This window comes from Meriones unguiculatus, chromosome 8 (assembly GCF_030254825.1).
Source record: "Meriones unguiculatus strain TT.TT164.6M chromosome 8, Bangor_MerUng_6.1, whole genome shotgun sequence".
NCBI classification, from domain to species: domain Eukaryota; kingdom Metazoa; phylum Chordata; class Mammalia; order Rodentia; family Muridae; genus Meriones; species Meriones unguiculatus.
The window spans coordinates 113,507,951-113,528,477 of NC_083356.1; the positions used below are offsets into that span (position 1 = coordinate 113,507,951).

The window sequence follows — 20,527 nt, forward strand, 5'->3', positions numbered from 1 at the left end:
AGATATTTATACCACGAGGCTATTCTGACACAATTGTGTCACGTATCTTATTTTGTGTACTTTAGATGATCAGTCTGTATTTTGTTGTTGATAATCATCTTACAGATGGGCCATCAGCAGGTTTAAAATTCTTAGCAACCAAGCCGCCTCTGTTGCTATGGCACAGTTTTCACATCTCTAAGAAATGAAGATGATGAATAAGGAGAATGACACATTTCATGGTTGGCATGCTGCCTCCTTTAGTGTTTCGCTTTTCAGAGAAGTACCATACGCTGGGGTCTAGCCCCACAGTGTGAGGATGCCTTCCTGCTCAGCACAGTGTGTATCTCCAGAACAAAATCCAGCAGCTACAAGAAAATCTCAAGACTATGGAAGGAGAGAACTGTAAGCAAATTTCAGCTGCATCCCGTGAGCGTTTCTCCAAAATTTCGCCATTCCATCTTGGTTTGGAATAGATGTTGAACTTCCCAGGGAAGGAAAGTTATAGAAACATTTTTAAATAATCAAATTTGAATGACTATCCTGGTTGGTGTTTTTTTGTTTTTTGTTTTTGTTTTGCTTTGTTTTTGTTTTGTCAGCTTGACAACAACCTAAAGTTATTTGAGAAGAGGGAACCTCAAGAGAGAAAATGCCTCCATTGAACTGGCCTTTGGAAAAGCCAGTTGATCATTTTCTTGATTAATGTATTGATGTGGGAAGGGCCAGTCCACTGTGGGTGGTTCCATCCCTAGGAACCTGTGATCCCTAGGAACTAGTGATCCTGAGTTGCATAAGAAAGCAGGCTGAGCAAGCCCGAGGAGCAAGCCACTAAGCAGAGCTCCTTCTGCCCTTGCTTCAGTTCATGCCTCCACATTCCTGTCCTTGACTCCCTTCAGCGATGGGCTGTGATGTGGAGGTATAAGCTGAAATAAGCCCCCTCTTCTCCAGGTTGTTTTGGTCACAATATTTTACCACAGCAGTAGCAACCATAGTGAGAGCAATGGTTATAAAATGAGTATTCTCGAAATGTTTGTGGAAATGTGCCTCACCAGGGAGCTGGAGAGTAAAGGTGGCACCATGTCAGAACATGGCTCAAGAATGGAGCTCTGTGAGAGAAATTATGAGTACTTGTGAGAAAACTCCAGGGCACAAGCATGACCTGGAAGGTGAGGATTTAGAGTCTTGTGACCTCAGTTTCTTCACAAACACTGGACTGTTCTTAGTATGTGTTTTTGTGCCCCTCCCAGGTGTAGTGGCTAGGAGTGAGTTCACTTCAGCTGTTATCCATGTGTCTGTATGGAAAAACATGTTTTTGACACATGTGGCTTGTTCTTGTGATTGCTCACCTAACCCAGGTGACTCTTCTTCATCCTCAGAGAACAAATTGCCTGACGCTCTGAATAAAATTGGTGCTTGCATGAGACTTTAGTCTGCCTCAATTTTGGGCCCTATTCTTCCCAGTTCACATTGCCAGTTAGAGCGAGGGCACCACAAATGCAGGAGCTGAAGTCAGCTGTGAGATAAGAAAATGGGGATCCTCCCAGAAGGAAGTGAGTGAGCGTTGGGGGGTAGAAAGCAGGGAAGGCTTTGCCATATGCAGAGCTTGCGCATCATTTCTTACACGGGAGCACAAGTATCCAATTCACAACTATTAGACTGCCTGCGAGTTGTGTCTGCTTATAATCTCTGGCTTTCAAAAGAAGTAAGTATAGGACATACAGGGCAGAGTCTGAACGGATGCTGAAAAGGCATCTAAACCAGGGGAAGATCCCTGTTCAATTTCCGCTCATACTCGGGCATTGGTTTAAACTGTTACTAAAATACTTAAGGAAGGTAAGGATATTAATCATGATGAAGAGTTGGCTAATTCCTTGTAGGAATATAAACTGGATGACCAAAACCTACAATTGAAAAATAGGCAAAGAAAGAGGTTTTCCCTGCACGCAAAATAAAAAGTAAAAACAGCAGGGCATATGCTGGTGACAGCACCCTCAGCTCCTCTCCCATATGTGTCCTCCATTGTCTGAAAATGACCCTAAATCATGAGGTGAGGAATTTGATAATCAATCTGATTTTGAACATGCTCTACTTTTTGATGAGGAGTTAGAAAAACCTATGAAAAAAAGATAATTTTACAGCCCAGGCAAGATGGGGCACAGCAGGGAAACAGAGTTCATGTGGCAATTCCTCCCAGGCCTCACGAGGTGCCGTTGGCATTTCCAGTGCAGTTTGAACAAAATAAGCATGTTTCAATGTACTCGCCAATCTATTTAACACCAGAGGGAGAGGCGGCATTGAACAGTCCTGGCATAGTCTCTTACGAGGCACGAAGAGAAGTACAGTTATTTGAATCCAGACGAAAAGAGTCATCCGTGTATCACATAGCTCCTCAGGCCCTTTAAACACGCTTATTTTCTACACTAAAATTATCTCCTACTGGTATTATAGCTCAAGAGGCTAAACTTTTAGAATGAATTTATTTACAACATAAGGACCATAAAATAGTAACTCCTTACATAAATCATCTTGCTCAATTAGTAAATCAGGGAATGACATGCTGGCAACAATTACATGAATTTGATCCTTACTGTATTATATTAACTTTGAGTAACAATCAGTTTTAAAAAAGCATGACAGAACTCCCTGGATATTCAAATTTCACATGCAGATTACTATGGAAGGATAGGAAATCCTTATCCAGCTGGTAAACTATGAGATTTTCTCATAAGACCTTAATTTGTGATCACAAAAATGCTCCAACTTTCTCCTATTCCACAGGTAGACACTTATTTTATTGATGGCTCATGTAATGATATGGCGGGAGGGTGATTCATGATCCAGACTTCGTTAATCTAGTAATACTACTACTCCTTCAGCCCAACAGGTGAAGCTGGCTGTTATCTATTACAGTGGATTTATAAACCCTTGAATATCATCTCAGATCCTGCTTATGTTGTAGGATTATTTCCACAGTGGACTCATACTCTAACTTCCCTGGTTTTATTGCAGAAGGAAATAAGCAAGCGGATGCATTAACCTGCCCTATTTTTACTTCTTCAGAAGAAAATAGGCAAAGGTTATGCATCTGTCATTGCAGGTGAATCTACTGAAATGTTACGGATTCTTTTTTGGCTCCTGCAGCCCTGGGCCATCGAGAATGATAGTGTAAGGTGAAAAGACAGTGGAAGTCACCAGAAACAGAGCAAATCTCCAGCTAAAGGGCAAAAGGAGAGGTCGACCATATCATCAGAAGTCAAGCTGCCCACCTGGGGCCAAGAGAAGGCCCTCTGCACTGAGGGAGCCGTTACTTTCACTAACAACTCTGTGTTTATGACTGGACCTTGGGACTGCAACATCCATTCATCTGAAGAAGAGACTGGGTTTAATTTTCCATGGGATTTAACTCACTTCTTATTTACATAGGACATCATAACATTTGCATTCCTATTAAAGGCAAATATGGGCTTATATTATACAAGATACTAGAACTATCAATCTTATCGGTCTCTTTTCAAGCTGTTCTCTGGAGTTTTCTGATCAATGTAATGTCACTAATAGTACTGGTCATAGTTGGGATCTCTGGGCTTGGTGGCAGAGCATGACAGAATACTTTTAATGTTCTACTACTTACAGTTTGCTTACTGGATGCTCATGAATCAAATGACCATTGGATTTATCTATAACATTTCAAATCAAAATCACTCTGGATGTCCTGTGTTTGAAAAAGGGAGGGGGAATGTTGGAACAAAGTCCAGGAATGGAGTCCTGTGAGGGGAATTCGGAGTGCTTGTGAGAAAACAGTTTCTACAGAAATTGTTCTTGAAATGTGTTTTTGTGCCCTCCCCCCCCAGGTGTGGTGGACATGAATGAGCTTACTTGGGCTGCTGTTATTCATATGCCTCTGTGGAAAAATAGGTTCGGCCCCACGCGACATGTTCCTGTGGTCGGACACGTTACTCAGTTGACGCCACGTAACCCGAGAGTATCAATTGTCTGGTGCTCCGAATAAAGCTGCCTCTGTTGCAGGAGACTTTACTCTGCCTCGGTTGTAGGCCCCGCTCTCCTAGGTTCGTGCTGCAGCTAGAGCCGTGGATAGCGCCACAGCCAACTTCTAGAAAGTCTCATCTAGTTCATATTTTGTGTCTTCCATGTCTTTCTTTATTATTCAATTCCTACTTTTCTTCTTTGTCCATAAACTCCCTCACAGAATCTATATACTGAGAGACTTTTGAAATAAGAATCTGATGAGATGATGCTGCCCACCTCATGTGCCTCCCACTCTCTCACCCTCACAGTAATCCCCCTCCAATCCTCACCTAGCATAGAGGAGACACCAACATTTGAAGCTGGATTATTGATGGAAGAGACAAGAGACACTTCATGACTAATTTACAAGTATAAAATGTAGGCTAAGTAATCTTCAGCCTTTTAGGGAGAAGTACTATCTCAAGCATAACTCTTTAAGGCGAATAAAACCCATTTACTCTTATATCACCGTTCTCTAAGCCAAAGAAGAATAAGCTATCACCCAGCTAACCAAGGTGGTCCATCCAGCTGTGCTTCGGGCAGACAGATCCTGGATGGGATGACAAGGGAAGAAGCCATTTCCAGTGGCTGGGAGGGTGAGTTCAGTGGCAGGGAAACAAGGCAGCTAGCTCCTCCACTTTCTTCTCTGCCTCCTGCAAGGGCTTCAGCCTCCCTGAGGATTCACCTCTAGAATGCCTTTTTTTCTTATTTTTTTCTTTATTAATTACACTTTATTCACTTTGTATCCCCCCTGTGATTCCCTCCCTCCTCCCGTCTCAATCCCTCCTTTCCTCCACCCTCTGCATGCATGCCCCTCCCCAAGTCCACTGATAGGGGAGGACTTCTTTTCCTTTCTTCTGATCCTAGTCAATTAGGTCTCATTAGGAGTGGCTGCATTGTCTTCTTCTGTGGCTTGGTAAAACTGCTTCCCCCTCAGGGGGAAGCAATTAAAGAGCAGGCCAATCAGTTCATATCAGAGATAGTCCCTGTTCCTATTACAGTGGAACTTGGATACTGAACTGCCATGGGCTACATCTGTGCAGGGGTCTTAGGTTATCTGCATGCATAGTCCTTCGTTGGAGTATCAGTCTCAGGAAAGACCCCTGTGCTCAGATTTTTTGGTTTTGTTGCTCTCCTTGTGGAGTTTCTGTCCTCTCCAGACCTTACTGTTTCCCACTTCTTTCCTAAGATTCCCTGCACTCTGCCCAAAGGTTGCCCATAAGTCTCAGCATCTGCATTGATAGTCTGCAGGGCAGAGCTTTTCAGAGGTCCTCTGTGTCAGGCTCCTGACTTGTTCCCTCTTTTCTCCTTCTTCTGATGTCCAGCCTCTTTGCCCTTATGGGTAGGAATTGAGCATTTTAGCAAGAGTCCTCCCTCTTGATTAGTTTCATGTTCTATATCTTAGCCATGTTTTCTTTTAAAAATATTTTTTAAAAAGACATTCTTTCTTTAGGTGTAAAGATTTTAGTAGGTTTATCCTATATTAAAATCTGTATACCTAAAGAAAGAATGCCTTTTTAAAAATATTTTTAAAAGAAAACATGGCTAAGATATAGAACACGAGAAAAGCATCTCTGACTCCTTTCGGAAATGGTTTTGAATTGTCTTTCTTGGGGATCCCTTCTCAGTAGTATGATTCAGTAGCCGGCTCTTTGAGAGGAACAATCCGGGGACTGAGCAGGCCTGGTGGCTTTTCTGACAGGCATGTACCTGGTAGTCACCAGTCCCTGCTGACACCTCCAGAACTGCTCTCCTCATTACAGTCTGGATCCTTTTGGCTTCCTTCCCAGAACCGTATCTTCTGCTGAAGTTTCTTGGTATTTTTCTTTACAGGGCAATCCACTTCTACTTCAATTTTTCTTTCACAGTTATTCATTTTCCTCTTAATGCTTTCTCATTTCTGATTTTGAATATTCAGAGACAACAAGAATAAAGTTGAGGCTGGGGAGTTAAACACTAGTGAGATGTAGTAAGGTTCCTTGATGAGGCTGGTTTTCTTTCTTCCTCAAGGATGTCAGGCGTTTTAGTCTCCTCCCCCCCCCCCCCCGGGTGCCCCAGTCAGTCCTTTCTCTCTGCCAGCCTCCTTTACTCATGTCTATCCTTACGTTTGATGTGTTTCTACTTCCTCTCTGGCTCAATCTCTAGGTTCTAGCTTCAAATACTACCCAAATATAGATGACTTCAAGGTTTATGTGTGAAGATGTGGCCTCTTCCCAAAGCAAAAAGTAACTCTCTAACTGCTTTCTTGCCCTCCCTCTTCATCTTTTCTCCTTCCCTTCTTCTTTAGAGAAAACTTAAAACAAAAGTTTTAATTCCAAGTAGATGGCCTACTCAAGATATACATTTACTTCATCTATGAAGTCATTAATTGTAGATACATTTCTACAAAGCAGAATATTTGACTCTTCCTCCCTAGGCGATGATTCTCAGCACATGTCTGAGAAGTTGCCCTCGTAGGGATCAAAGCTCACAAGGGTTATGGCCACAGAGGAGTGAGAGTGTACTCAAGCTTTAGTAGCTATAATTTTTTTATTTTTACTATAGTTAAAATAATTATTTTATATAACATACATTTTACCACCGTTAAAGTTTTTAAAAATGATAATTTAGCCCCAAATCCTATATTCATGTGCTTAAAAAATAATTCACTTAACATTTGGCTTTTAAGCTAATGTCTCTCTTTCCTTAAGAGGTGAGGTCTCTCTTGTGGCTCTGGATGGCCTTAGCTTGTACTCTTCTGATTGGCTCTGGGAGTGTTAGAATTATAGGCATAAATCACCATGTCTGGAAGATGGTGTTAACAGAGCAAGATCTGAGTCCTTTAATCAGCATAGCCGTGTCAAAATTTTATCATTAACTATAATATGAATATAAGAAGGGGTTGAGAGTCAGGTGCGCTGGTAGACACCCCGTCAATCTCTGTGAATCTCAGGCCAGCCTGTTCTATAGAGTGAGTTCCAGGACAGCCAGAGCTAGGGAGACCCCGTGTCCAAACAAACAAAACAAACAAAAAAAAACAAAAAAAGCAGTTGTGTGTGTCTGAAAAAATAGGTAGAAGGTTTCTGTCTGTAGAAATCCCTGAAGAACACAAAAATGGAATTTACTAAACAATTTTTCATAACCTCAGAAAACCCTAGTACTCAAATACAGAGCTCTATATAAAATATATTAAAATGCTTTTATTAGTCGTATGATTTATTTAAATCTACATATATAACCCACATGTAAACTCTTTCATAATTTATATAAGCTAGTTAGGATATTAGTAATCAATTTATGTAAAATACACAAGAGTAATATGGTCTAAGTGCCTTATTAAATTCTAATAGACTTCTCAAACTTATAGTGTTCTGCATCAAAAACTCCACCTCTCAAAGACGCACTTCTGTGAATGTTGCCACCTCAGCAAATGAGGACTTCCTGTTTCCAGTCATCTAAGCTAATGTGGCTTGGAGGATGAGTAGCTTCTGCTCTTTCTCTTTCGCCCAAACGCAACTGTAGGCAGTCATGCTGCTGCTTTCTCACCCGAGACTGAGGAGCATTTCTGTCAATGCCTCAGGGTCAGGTATTGCCCATTCTCCCGTGCAGCCTTATATCATTGTCATTACTTGCCCCTCCCTAGGCGTGTTCCCATCAGGGCATTTTCTACAAAGCCAGTAGGTGTTACTTTAAAAATGTGTACCAGATTGTACAATTCCTCTGCTAGATGAGAGACTGTCTTGATGAGAGCCCTTTGCATAGCCTACATACTCATGTATCATGTCACCCACCAGCTTCTGACCTTTCAATTTGCACATCCTATCTTTTTACCCCTTTCTCACTAGGTCAGCCACATCATGACTGTTCATAAATGCTCAAAATGAGCTTTTCACACAGGGCGTTTATACCTGCTCTGTCAGAAAACCCTGGTGATATCTCTGAATTACAATGCAGATACTTGCTATTATGGTGTATATAAGGTATCTAACATAACTGAGGATGGTATCTTATCAAATATTAGTATTTCTGAATGAAACATTGACATTACCCTGTCTAGGTAGGGGAAAGACATCTCAGTCTATAAAGTGTCTACTCTGAAAACTTGAGGACCTCTCACATCCTTCTTTCAAGCATCTCTCAAATTTTGGTTCACTGTGGGTTCTTCTCCTAAACCAATAATTTTGCTTTAAAAAGAGTAGATTCTAGGCCTGGGAAGACAGCTCAGGCTGTAACTTGCACAAGCATAAGGACATGAATCTTATCTCCAGGTCTTACATAAAAATGCTAGCCATGATGGCATATGAATTCAAGCAATGGGAGAGCAGAAACAGCAGAGTCTCTGGAGCCTAATTAGCAAGCCCCAGGTTCCAGACTGTTCTACTAACAGCAAAAACAAGGTGGACAGCTCCTGAAGAATGACACCAAGGTTGTCCAGTGCCACCTCCTTCCACCAAGCATACATAAGCATACACACGCACAAGCGCACACAGAGAGGCATACACAGCCATAGGTACACACAAACATACATATTACAACCACATAAATACATACACACACGAGCATAGGTGCACATTCCTAAATTCACACGCACATATTTGCATTTCTAAGGTACAAGTGTAAACACAAAACACTTCTCTCTTGAATATGGTCTTTCACTGAAGATGGTGTGAGCAATTGCAGAATCGCTCACCATCATTGCAAACAAGTACTGTTTTGCTTGGTGGTAGTTAAGCAAGCACTTAGCAATATTAGAAATATCAGAAATACTTAATGGGCTGTATGTCGGTGAATGCTTCATGCATTATGTCTTCTAATGCCTTGCAATGTAACCAGTTAAACTCTCTTATTGATCTGTTATTGATTGACATGTGACTGTAAGTCATGTCTGCAAGTAATTTAATCCTCACTTGACATTTTAACATTTATTTGTATTCCTTACGTTGAGGAACTTATTTCTCACTAAAGAAAATGAATAAAGAAAATGTAATAAGTGATTGCAGTGGTATTTGTTCTGTTTTGGCTGGTAATTCACAGGAGACTCAGGCAACTATAATTAGACTCTTCTTTCTCCAGCCAGAAATTTTTATGCACTTCTAGAAATTATTAGTTTTTCCCTTCTTCTAGCTTCAGGACCATACTTGGATTTGAATTGCTAATATTTTAAGGATGCATAATAAATTGTCATTTATAGTCATTTGATTTTTGCTACTTGTATGGTATTTTTCAGACCACTTTAAGCGTCTTAAGAGAGAAGAGTGGAAATCCTGTTGTAGTTTTATTCCTCATCTACGGCTAAACACCCTTTGCAAACAGGATTTCTTTTTCTTTGCCTTTCTCTCAAAGACTAGTAGAACAGATGACATTTTATTTATTGATTGAATTACTTATGCAACTTTATTCTCACATTTTAAATTATGGGGGGCAGTTTATTTTGGGGAACTATAAGAAAACATCATGGAAGGAGTAGTTGCATTGCAAACAACAACAACAACAAAAAACAACAACAAAAACCACCAAAGTAACCAAATACTAAATGTACAGGGCAAGCTGACTTGCAGGCTTTAATGTGAGGTCAGTATTTTGAAGGCCTTTCTTTCTGGTTGCAGTGGCTCATGTTTAGTAGTGCTCCTGTTAGTTGGAATAAAAGCCTCTTTAGCCACACGGGCACAGGTGGGCATCTTGGTAGCAGGCCCCATGCAGTTCAACACATGGCACTGCCCCACATGGGGCAGAGAGCGTGCGGCTTGAGCTAGGAGTCATTTTATGGCCACTTTACTGCAGATTTGTGAGTTTTTCTTCTTTTTTCATAGAAAAGCCATTATCCAGGCCAGTTAAAGAAGACAGCATTTTAAAAACTTAATGTTTATTATTATTTCTTTAAAGCAGCCAAGACTCGAGTCCCAGAACCTATTTAGAAAACAGAGCTCCCCCACCCATCCCTTGCTATCTATATAAATGATATTTTTGACTCTGTCCTTTATAATGTTGGCACCCCGTGCATATTAGATGTAATCAGGGCTGAAAGGAAACTTGAATCCATCTGGAAGCAATAAACTTTTCTAAAAGACTGCACAGTGTTATTTAATCCTGTGACTTCTCACTGTGAGTGAAATTAAGGTTTGATGCAGTTGTGTCACATCGTATTGATATCAAATTTATCTTTCTAAAAAAAACCTGACAGTAGTCTTCCAGCCCAGAGGAGAGGATGGCTCTCTGAAACCCTATAAGCCATTTTATGTTCATCGTTTGCTGCATAGCCCAACTAAACATACATAATACTTGATCTAGAGTATTCACTTTCTTCAGATTTTCACATTATCAAGCAATAGTTCCTTGCCCCTACTTTTACTGCTAGCTTCTTCTCATAGTGCTTTGTGATAGAGATTATATAAAAGACTTGTAGGAAAAAAAATCTTCAAGCCATTTTTAACTGGGAACAGTGTATAAATACCAGGCATGTAGGATTAAGTTATAAACACCAAACTCATTTTAATACCAGACTCTTCGAAGTCTTTAAACATTTTTCAAAGAAAAAAAATTGACCTCTACTTGCATTACAAAATGACTTTTAAAATATGATTTTATTTTAAATATGTAGAGGTAACAGTTTATATTATACCAAATTAATAGCTGAATAACTGAAGTTTATTTTAAAGGTTTTATTGACATATAATTACTTTATTAAATCACATTTTTCTTAAAATTTCATGGGCTGAAAACAATTGTGATAAAAAATAATTTTAGAGCTGGACACTTTGACTACATTTTATAGATAATTTTTTTCTGGTGATTTTTCTTTCTTAGTGAATCATTCATATTGCATTTACTTGATGTTTTTCAGTGTCAGAAACAAATCAAAACCCAAATACATTTGTCATTGGTAAGCTTTTAATGGCAGAAATGAAGTAAAAGCTCATATCATGCAAATGCCTAGCATATTAAAAATAAACATGAACTTTGTCTTGAATATTAAGCTGGATTATAAAATAATGTGATAAGCTATATTCTAATCACTGCTTCCTTGCCTTTGTTTCCATATGTCTTAGGCTTGCAAATACTAATCAGATGGTAAATAAATATGAATATGTTTATATGATCATGGATTATGTGAACTTAGTGCTTGCTTTGGCTGTTCGGCGTATACAGGTTCTGGAAATCTCTCTTGAGCTTCTCCTCTTCCTTCCTGTCTTTCATCACCTTAGCCCCACCGTGGTCTGTTTACCCACAGTTTTGTCTCAGCCATAGGGAGGGCTCCAAGAAGCAGGCCCCAGGAGAATACTCACTCCTCTTTTCAAGCACTTAAACTTGTGGTCAGAATTTTGGCATTCTGCTCCTGCCTGTTTCGACACATAGGTAAACCCCATTCTGGTTCTAAGTCCAGTCCTCTAGGTAAAAACTGCTCCCCCTAGCTCTCTGACACTGGAGAGTATGTCTTCCAACAATGTAAATCTGCTTGGGAGGAGTCAAGTCAACCAGCCTTGAAGGGCCAGCTCTTCTAATAATTTCTTAGGCTCAAATGACAGTCTTAAGGGGGAGAAACTACACAGAAAAGGAGATAAACTGAGTCTTTCAGTGTTTTTAACTAGCAGGCCCTTTTGGGTAAAGTGAAGGGCTATATAATGTCACAGTGATTGCTGGAAGGCCAAAGGACAACTAGCCTGCATCACACGGGCTGACGCTAATGCATAGTCTAAAGCCCCAAGGTCTTCCCCAAAGAGGAAGCGTGAGATGGCTTGGGCTGTGGAGTGGAAGTGCCTGCTGGACTCCAAGCCCACATCCAGACCACCACCCTCAGAGGCCATCAGAGTGTAAACGTGAAGTGTTCCCATGGGCACATGTGTTTTGAACCCTGGTTGCCAGGTGGAGTCCCTGTTGGGGAGGTTGTGGAGCCTTTAAGTGGGGCCTAACCAGAGGAAGTGGGTCACTGGAGGGCAGTGCGGTGGCAGGCTTTATGGTATGGCTGGCTGCTGTCCAGATGATCTCCGTGCTTGCGGGCTGCAGACGTGCAGTAGCCACAGCATAGCATAAACCATGCCTTCGCTGTCACAATGGGCCATATTCTTCACACTATATGTCGAAACAAAGCTAATTGCACTGATGTGGTTCCATCATGCATCTAGTCACAGTGTTCAGAAAGTAGCCATTGCACACCCCAAGGGAAGGCAGCATGTGTTGTTGTTGTCATAGAGCTAGTCTAGCAGGTTGAAGGGCACGAACCTGAGGAACTTCCTCTATCGTCAAGACAGTTGTCCATTAGGTCCACGTGCAAAAATAATAGGCCTTTAATGTAGAAAAGAAGTGTCTGAAATATAGTAAATGTTCAAATATCTAAAACAAAAGAACAGAGCTTTCGTGCTTGCCTTAAACTACCACATTCTAGTTTGGATCCAGCTATGGCCTATGCTTTGAGTCATTTGTTTGATTACTGTGGAAGGCCAGTACAGAAAACACGTGGATGCCACCGGTAGCTTGTGACAGCGGCTGCTCAGTAGTGCTGGGCTGTAAGATTCGGAAGGACTGTGAGTTCCTTTTGTTTTGATGTTGGTTGTGGTAATGTGCTTATGTGCTTGCCTGCTTTTAGTTTTGCTGTAGTGAAGTTATTGGTTTCCTGTGTTTTCCCCTAGTTGGGGTCGGGGGGCATTGCCAGGCCACAGAGGAAGAGGATGCAAGCAGTCTCAATGAGACTTGCTTGATAGGCTGGGGTCAGTTGGTAGGAGAGGAGGGCTCCCCCTTTCTGAGAAATAGGGGAGGGGGTTATGAAGAAGGAGGGAGGTAGGGTGAGACCAAAAAGAGACGTGGGAGGGGGCCACATTCTGGATGTAATGTGAATAAATTATAAATAATAAATTTAAATTTAAAAAAAGATTTAGAAGGACTCAGCGATAAAGGCTTTTCCTGGGACTAATGGCTTAATGGGATCTGAGAGTTAATGTTTGAAGGGGCTAGAGTCAAGAAGGCCTTCCGTTTGCCAGGAAACGAAGGGGCAGAGGTTCAGAGGTAGGCACAAGCACAGTGTGGTTAAGGTTCACCTGATTACCACGGCTGCACGTATTATCAGCATTTACTGGGCGACTTCCCATTTTTGAAGCGCCAAGTGAAATGCTAGGATACGGATAGTGTAGATGGGGAGACACAGGGACACACCGCCAGGGGCTCACAGGGTCTGCATGGGGCAGTCATCTGGGGTGCTATCAGTTACCAGCATGTACAGCTCGATAAACATATACAAACTGATAAGGCCGAAGAAACGCCTCGATTATGAGATTAGAGTGAATCCATTAAGCTCCTCTCTTCTGCGAACATCCTTTGTTGAACCCTCCACCCTTGAGTTTATCAGCGTTTCTATTAAGGGATAGAGATGGGAGTAACATAGGAAAGATCACAAATAGACAAACCTGAACACAATAAAGAAAGCAATGAACGGTCCCAGCAGGCTGGGGCGCAAGACTACCCTTCCTGACGGAGTCACAAAGCCGTGGCATGTCACGTAAAGTCATCGCATAAAACCTGAAATAACTTGAAGTGTTTATAATTCATCAGGATGATTATATAAAAGGACCTTCTGCACACTCAGAAATAGTAGTCATAAAACTACTACAAAATGACGGAAGATCAAAGCATGACTTTAGGTTGTGTCATAAGGTCATTTTAAATATCAATATATATGTATATATATTAAGATTTCTCAAACTTTGATTTGGGGCAAACATAAATTATTGAAAAACCACTAGATGGTATTTATATAAGCTATATCCACTGATCTTTGTTATGTTATGAATTAAAGACTCTTTAAAATATTAATTAAAGGAGTGGGGCTATACCTCAGCAGTGGCATGTGGAGGGTCCTAGACTGGATATCCAGCACCACAGGAAAAGAAGAACAACAGTGTTTTTATAGTAGTAAGCCTGCTACATGTTAATGAGCACAACGTGCTTATCTGAGGTGCTCTGTCCAACAACACAGCACCAGTGTCGCCGTTTTCACCCTGTCATAGCTGCGGGGTCTCTTCAACGGCTGGCGGGGTAGGAAAGAGTTGGCCTCTCCCTCTCTTGCTCCAGCCTGTTGTGAGTTTCTGGTTTGGTCGATGGGTATAGAAAAACCCAGCTTCACTCACGTGTAGGAGAGGAGAATGCTTCCCAGTTGCCTGTAGCCATCACTCTGAAGCCACAGCAGAACACATCAAGTACTGGCCTCCTCCAGGTGAGTTACAACGTAGGATCTAAGTGATTTGAGTTAATTTATCTCATTCTGCTGTTTTATCAGACTGACTATTCATGCGCAATTTTTATAATGCCCTTTTGAAAACTGGGCTCCTGTGTTACAATTTTAGCACACTAATATATTTTATTGTAAAGTATTTTTTAAAGTCAAATGTGCTAATAATACTTGCCAATCTCTCCAGAAAACTCCCTTACGATGTAAGGCTGTAAAGCCCTTTGCTGAACATATATATTATCTTGTAGAAACCCCTGCTTTTCCTCAAAAGCCTGTGCTTTATGGTGGACAGCACTTTCAGTTGTTTTCTTTGGCCAGTTTTTGTCCATTTTCCAAAGAATGTTTGGCAAATAGCTATGAGCGGGTACCGTAGCCTTCCCGCCAGCAGGTCTTTTCTTCAGGGTGGCCTTGAACTCTGTGTAGCCAAGGATAACCCCTCATTTCTCATCCTCCTGCTTCCAACCCTTGGACACTGCAGTGGAAGCACCTGTTTCTGTGCTGCTGGGGCCAAACCCGGGGAGGGGATCAGGCATGCCAAGAGCGCTCTCCCCACTGAGACACATTGCCAGGCAGTTGGTCTTTCAAGTAGAGATGACGTCCCCGATATCCAAGTGACGTCAGGGCTTCTCCTGGGGAGGCCATCAGTGGCTTGTGCTTGAGGATCGGTGTCTCACATGTGCTGGGAATACAAGGTCACAGTTCAGCTTCGGCACTGAGCATGGAGCAGTACTCGAGCCACAGCCTAATTTTTGTATTTTTTTTACCAATACTGTATTTTCTAATGCCAATTTTGTGATAATTGTGATTAAATATAGACTGTGGCTTTTAATTATTTCACTCCTTACATTTTGAGTATTGTTCTGAGTAAAGATCTGGCATTTTTATCTGTGTTTTAAATCCTAAGCAACAGGAGAATATTTACATTTTCTTGATGTTTCATTAATTCATTGTGAACTCTATATCCTTTGTGCCTTTCCATCCTCCTCCGTTGCTTAAAACCTTAAGAGACATACTTGAGGTTCTTGTGCTTGACAGAACTAAATAAGTGGAGGAAACCCACAGGTAGAAAAATCATCAATATTAAATTTGATCTAGTAAAACTGTAAGACCGGTAGTAGATTGGGAGTTTGTTTTTTCTCTCAAAATAAGATGAAAGTGTCCTAATCTATTCACTAGACATGAATGCTCATTCTCTGTGTTTCCGCTTTGCTCTGCACGTGTGTTTAGGGATGTGAACACCTCTGCTAACATGCTATGCCACGTACTTCAGGAGAGCAATACATTGAAGCAGGTTTCCAGTGGACTGCGGGATCGGCCCTGTTTGTCTAAACTCTAGTTTAACCTGATTATTAACAATTACGTGTGTTTCCTACTTACAATTAGAGTGTATTCAAATTTATTGGTCCCTTGCTTCACAGATTTATCTCAGTATGTGGTGTATTCAAACAGAATTTTGTATTTTTAATTAGGGGATTAGATAAGTAATTCTGAAGAGCCAAAAAAAAAAAAAAAACAAAAAACAAAAAACCTGTTAGGCATCACATTGCCTAACCATCTAACTGTGTGTGTGTGTGTGTGTGTGTGTGTGTGTGCCCAGGGTGTTGTGTGGGAGCCATCTATCCAGCGGGCAGTTTTTCAGGCACTGTTTTCGGTGGACATGTGCAGGAACTGTGAGCACAATTAGCACCAGGCAGATAAACCCAGCTTTAATCCTGTTTACGGGCCGCATCAGGCAGATGTGCCAAGATTGAAGCAGACAAGCCCCGGGCTTACAGTAATATTTTTAAAAGTGCCACTCACCGTCGGCCTATTTCTGTTAAACCTTTGCTCAATATCCTTAAGTAAGGTTGGCTTTGCTCTCCTGTTCGCCCCTGTAACCCACTTTGAACAGGTCCTGCCTTGCTCTCATGTGACAGGGTAACCTGCCAGGAAAGGTTATCTTTATTCCCTGTAATTAAATTGGCTCTCCCTCCCCCAAGAAGATATAATAGGAAGTGGGTGCTGAATTAAATAAATAGCGCACTATCCAATAGACACATACTTAAATCCCTTGCAAGAACAGATGGTCCCAGTATCTCTGTAAGTAATGTGAGAGGACAGTGAGTGTTCTGAAGTGACTAGCAACAACCAATATGATGCTAACGAGCCAATAGATTTCAAATAATAACCCACATGCCACCAAGCACAGTTACACATGGCTTTTGAGGAGTTAATGTCGGTAGCCTGCAAAGTGGCGCCTGAAGCTCACTTCTATATTTGTATCTTCTGATGTTAAATATGAACTTATAAAGTTTTACTCCAGAGTCTTCCCCCAAAAGTGCCACTTATCCTTAAGGTGGAAGTAAAGCCATATTTTAAACGCATACCCAGAAATCGGAGAGAGTGGTGCTTCTCTTACTCTGCAGTCTGGCTATTTTAGGTTGTCCTGGAAATAGTGGCTTTCACATGTGTTTGTGAAAACATACACTTTCCTTGTGGCAGAAACTGATACTGTTCCTGGAGTGGTCAGTGTGAATCAGCCCAGCCACCCAGAAAAAGGAAATCCAAGCAGAGATTTGAGATCTAACCCTTTTGTTCAGCACTTAAAATAGATTATATATTTTCAAAAGCCTCTTTATGATTCATTTGTCAATCCAGGTCATTCTTAAAATAATCTTAGAGATAGGTACTTAGTCTTTATAGATTTAAAACCTCTTATTACAACACGATTTGTTTTCTTTTGTTCTCTTTGTTCAGGTTTGTGATAAACATTTGTGTATCCTGAGAGTGTCCAAAGGTTGTCCTGGAGTGGTGGTTGAGGAGAAATGACCTAAAATTTTCAGTTTATCCCATCAGATAATCTCCAGAAACTTTAGCCTTTCCTGAGGCTGGCCCGAGGGCTTTTCGTGGGGCACTGGGGGAGACCTTCATTAACCTCCTGTCTAGGAGGCTGGTGTGTTGTCACTCAGAGGCAGCAGATGCACTAACTATTGCTTACACACTTTAAAGACTAAAAGGTACAGCTAAGTGCAGCCCACTCTGGTGAATTAAACACTTAGGCCTTAAAGATAAAAACATTTCAAAGCCAAATGCACAAAATTTTAACATGCTTTTTTGGACCTGTTTTTACACAGGGCACTCAATTATAATGGTGTTATAGTCTTCTGCTGCATTAACATCCCTCAGTATTTCATGAAACCACGTTTTGGTATCACACACTTAAGCTGTTTCCAAGTTTAATCTAAAGGATGCTCCGGTGAGCTTTCGTTTGCCTTGGTTGTATTTATTATTTATTCTTTTGGCGTCAATTCTGAAAAGCAACTTCCTGCATCAAAATTGCACACAAAGCATTTTCTTTCCTTTCTCCCTCCCTCCATTCTCCCTTCAGGGTGCACACGCCAGGGTGTCATGTGGGGGTGAGAGGACAATTTTCAGGAGTTGCTCATAATTCCTTGTCAGCCTTGGTTTCCCCACCGAGCCATCATGCCCCCAGTTTCCCCTTTTCCATACTTATAGTTACAGGAACTGCCAATTGCTGGAAGGGAAAGCTAATGACGATTTATCAGAAACATTCAACCTCATGTTCTGTCCTCCATCTTGTCTCTCTAAAATGGCGACTGGTGTTAAGCATTTTCTGAGCTTATTTTTGGGTTTCTTTGTAAGTGTCCTATAAGTGGGCTCTGTCATCCTACCCCAAGGGCTGTGTAACATGCTTTTATTGCATGTTTTTGTTCTTGGTGTCAATGTCTTTCCGGATGGGGACACACTGTAATGCTTGTGCAATTAAGAGCTGCAGAAGGCGAGCATGACTTTGTTCTCCCATGCTTCGACTGGAGGACATGGGTGGCTTCCGATGGCTTTGCTGTTGCGTACTGCTGCAGTTAACATTTGGAAGTCTTTTGATTCACACTCCCAACATGTTCCCTAGCAGCTCCTGTTTGTGCACTCTTTGCCAGCACCAAAACTGTTCCCATCCTTATTTTTGATCCCTTGCCAATCTAAAAGGCAAAGGGTGGTGTCTTGTTGTTTGAATTTGCATTTCTTTGATTGCTAATTAGGTTGAACTTTTTCATATGTTTGTTGGTCGATTTGCATTCCTTCTTTTGTGGAATGCCTGCTTGAGTCTCTTCCATGAAAGTGTTGCAAATAACTCGGTGGCCTTTGCTCTCTTTGAGACTTTTCTTTATGAATCTTTAGGACTTTCAAAGTGGTTAAATAATTTTCAGGGCAGATAACTTGATCTCGGCATGCCCAACTGTTTTGTTTTGCTTGACACATTTCTAGCTTATGGTTATGTAAATTTTTACTCTGGAAATAGTGCTGTAAATTATGAGATTGGGTTTGATTTTTTCTCTTCCAGTGAGTAATTAGTTCTCTGCTACCTCCCGCTTGTCTCTATAGAGTTCAGATTCCACCATAGGCATGTTAGTGATTTTCAGATGCACAGACATATTCCTCTGGCCCGCTTGTTTCTGTTTCTACTTATTGAAGCCATTGCAGTTTCACAAATTACACCTGCCAGGGAAGGCAATTGTCTTTGTTGCTTTTTAGAACCTTTTCCTAGCTAATACAGCCTGAAAATCGTTTGAATAGGTTTCTTACTCATCCAAACATGAATAATTCCACTGAGATTTTGGCTGAAGTTGCATCAGAAATGTTCTTGAACAATGAGATTGTAGACCTGCAAGACATGCGGTCCTGGAATCTAGAATGTCTCCATTCACCCTCAGTAAACTCTAAACAGCTTCCCTCCCTCAGGCAGCTCCTGCATCAGTTGCTGGCAAGTTATTCAGATGCATGATACACTAATTGTTATGGGATTTCTTTTCTTCCCCTTCATGCCTTCTTAGATATAGACATTTTTCTGCATTTTTGGTTAGGTCTAATGGTGAAGTCGATTCAGATTCACTGGAATCTTATAAATACCTTATTCGATTGCCTGTAGTTGAAGTTGAGTTCACTCCCTCCCTCCGTCATCAATTATGTCTTTTACTTCCTCAGCACTTAATAAGAATGTCTAGATAGCCCATCGTGGCAAGGGTGGTGATAGGCATTCTTGCTCCTACAAAGGATTCTCTGTTTTGCATTACCAAGTGTGATACTGGCTTCTGTTTAATACCTATAAATTTGTGATTTATAAGAGATTTAAGTTAGAAGAATTCTTAAATTTCTTAGGTTAAACACACTCAAACTCTGTTATGAAATTTCAAATAAAAATTGTGGAGTTTATAATTTTTTTTTCTCAATGACTATTTCATCCCACCCCACACCCTTTTTTTAAGTTTTTTCCATTCTTTCCCCCTGGGCATATTTACTGCATATTTTACTGTACAAAACTAAATGTTTAATTGACACAGGTTGTAACCAACATGATAAGATTAGCCAAGAAGTTATTTACAACAACATATAATAAGGGTCTAGTGCCAAGATTCTTCGAAATACTCCTAAAAACGAGTGAGAGATGAGCAGCCAAGAAAAAGGAGAAAAAGAATGTGTGAGGGACCTGCCCTCTTTGTGTATTGCATGTCTGTGTGTGCTGTGTGTATGCACGGTTGTGAGTACACAGCCTGTGGGGGTCAGAGGTCAACACTGGGAATCTTCTCTGTTGAATGACTTGGGAGTAGAGTGATCCCTCTGAACCTTGCTTTGAAGCCTTGTGAGGTAGACCCACGGCACCTTTCAGTCTCTCACTGATGGGACTCTCTAAATGCTGTGGCCTGCTTCCTCCTAAACAGTTCCTCTCCATTTTCACATTGTGTGCACACCTGTGACGTTAGCAGGAATGTTTGCTTCCTTTACTTTAACAAGCCATCGTAGACTCGAGATGACTTCATCTGGAGCAAAGCCAGTGCTTTCTACTTTTCAGCATGAGTTTGCTCTATTTGTGCACTGTTTATACACTGAGGGTTCTTTTTTTTATTATTATTTTTATTTTTTTATCAGTTACATTTTATTAACTCTGTATCCCAGCCGTGTCCGATCCCTCATTCCCTCCCAGTCCCTCCCTCCCTCCCTCCCTCCCTCCCTCATCTCCACCGTGCCCCTTTCCAAGTTCACTGATAGGGGGGACCTCCTCCCCATTCATCTGATCCTGTTTTATCAGGTATCTTCAGGACTGGCTGCAAAGCCCTCCTCTGTGGCCTAACAGGACTGCTCCTCCCTTCGGGGGAGGGGAGACCAAAGAGCCAGTCATTGAGTTCCTGTTAGAAATAGTCCTTGAGGGTTCTTAAGATTCTGAAGATGATGAGTGCTGTGCAAGAGGGACTCTGTGACATGCATTTCAGTTTTTCAATATCCTTGGGAAAACTAATCTCATTTTCTTTCTCTTTCCCATTTCCAGCTTATGCA

The 20,527-nt window shown here is 41.2% G+C and overlaps 1 protein-coding gene across 1 annotated transcript in view; it reads left to right on the forward strand.

Moving 5' to 3' along the window:
* The window catches only part of Cerkl (ceramide kinase like), a 102,566-nt gene that overhangs the window by 20,066 nt on the left and 61,973 nt on the right, over window positions 1-20,527 (forward strand).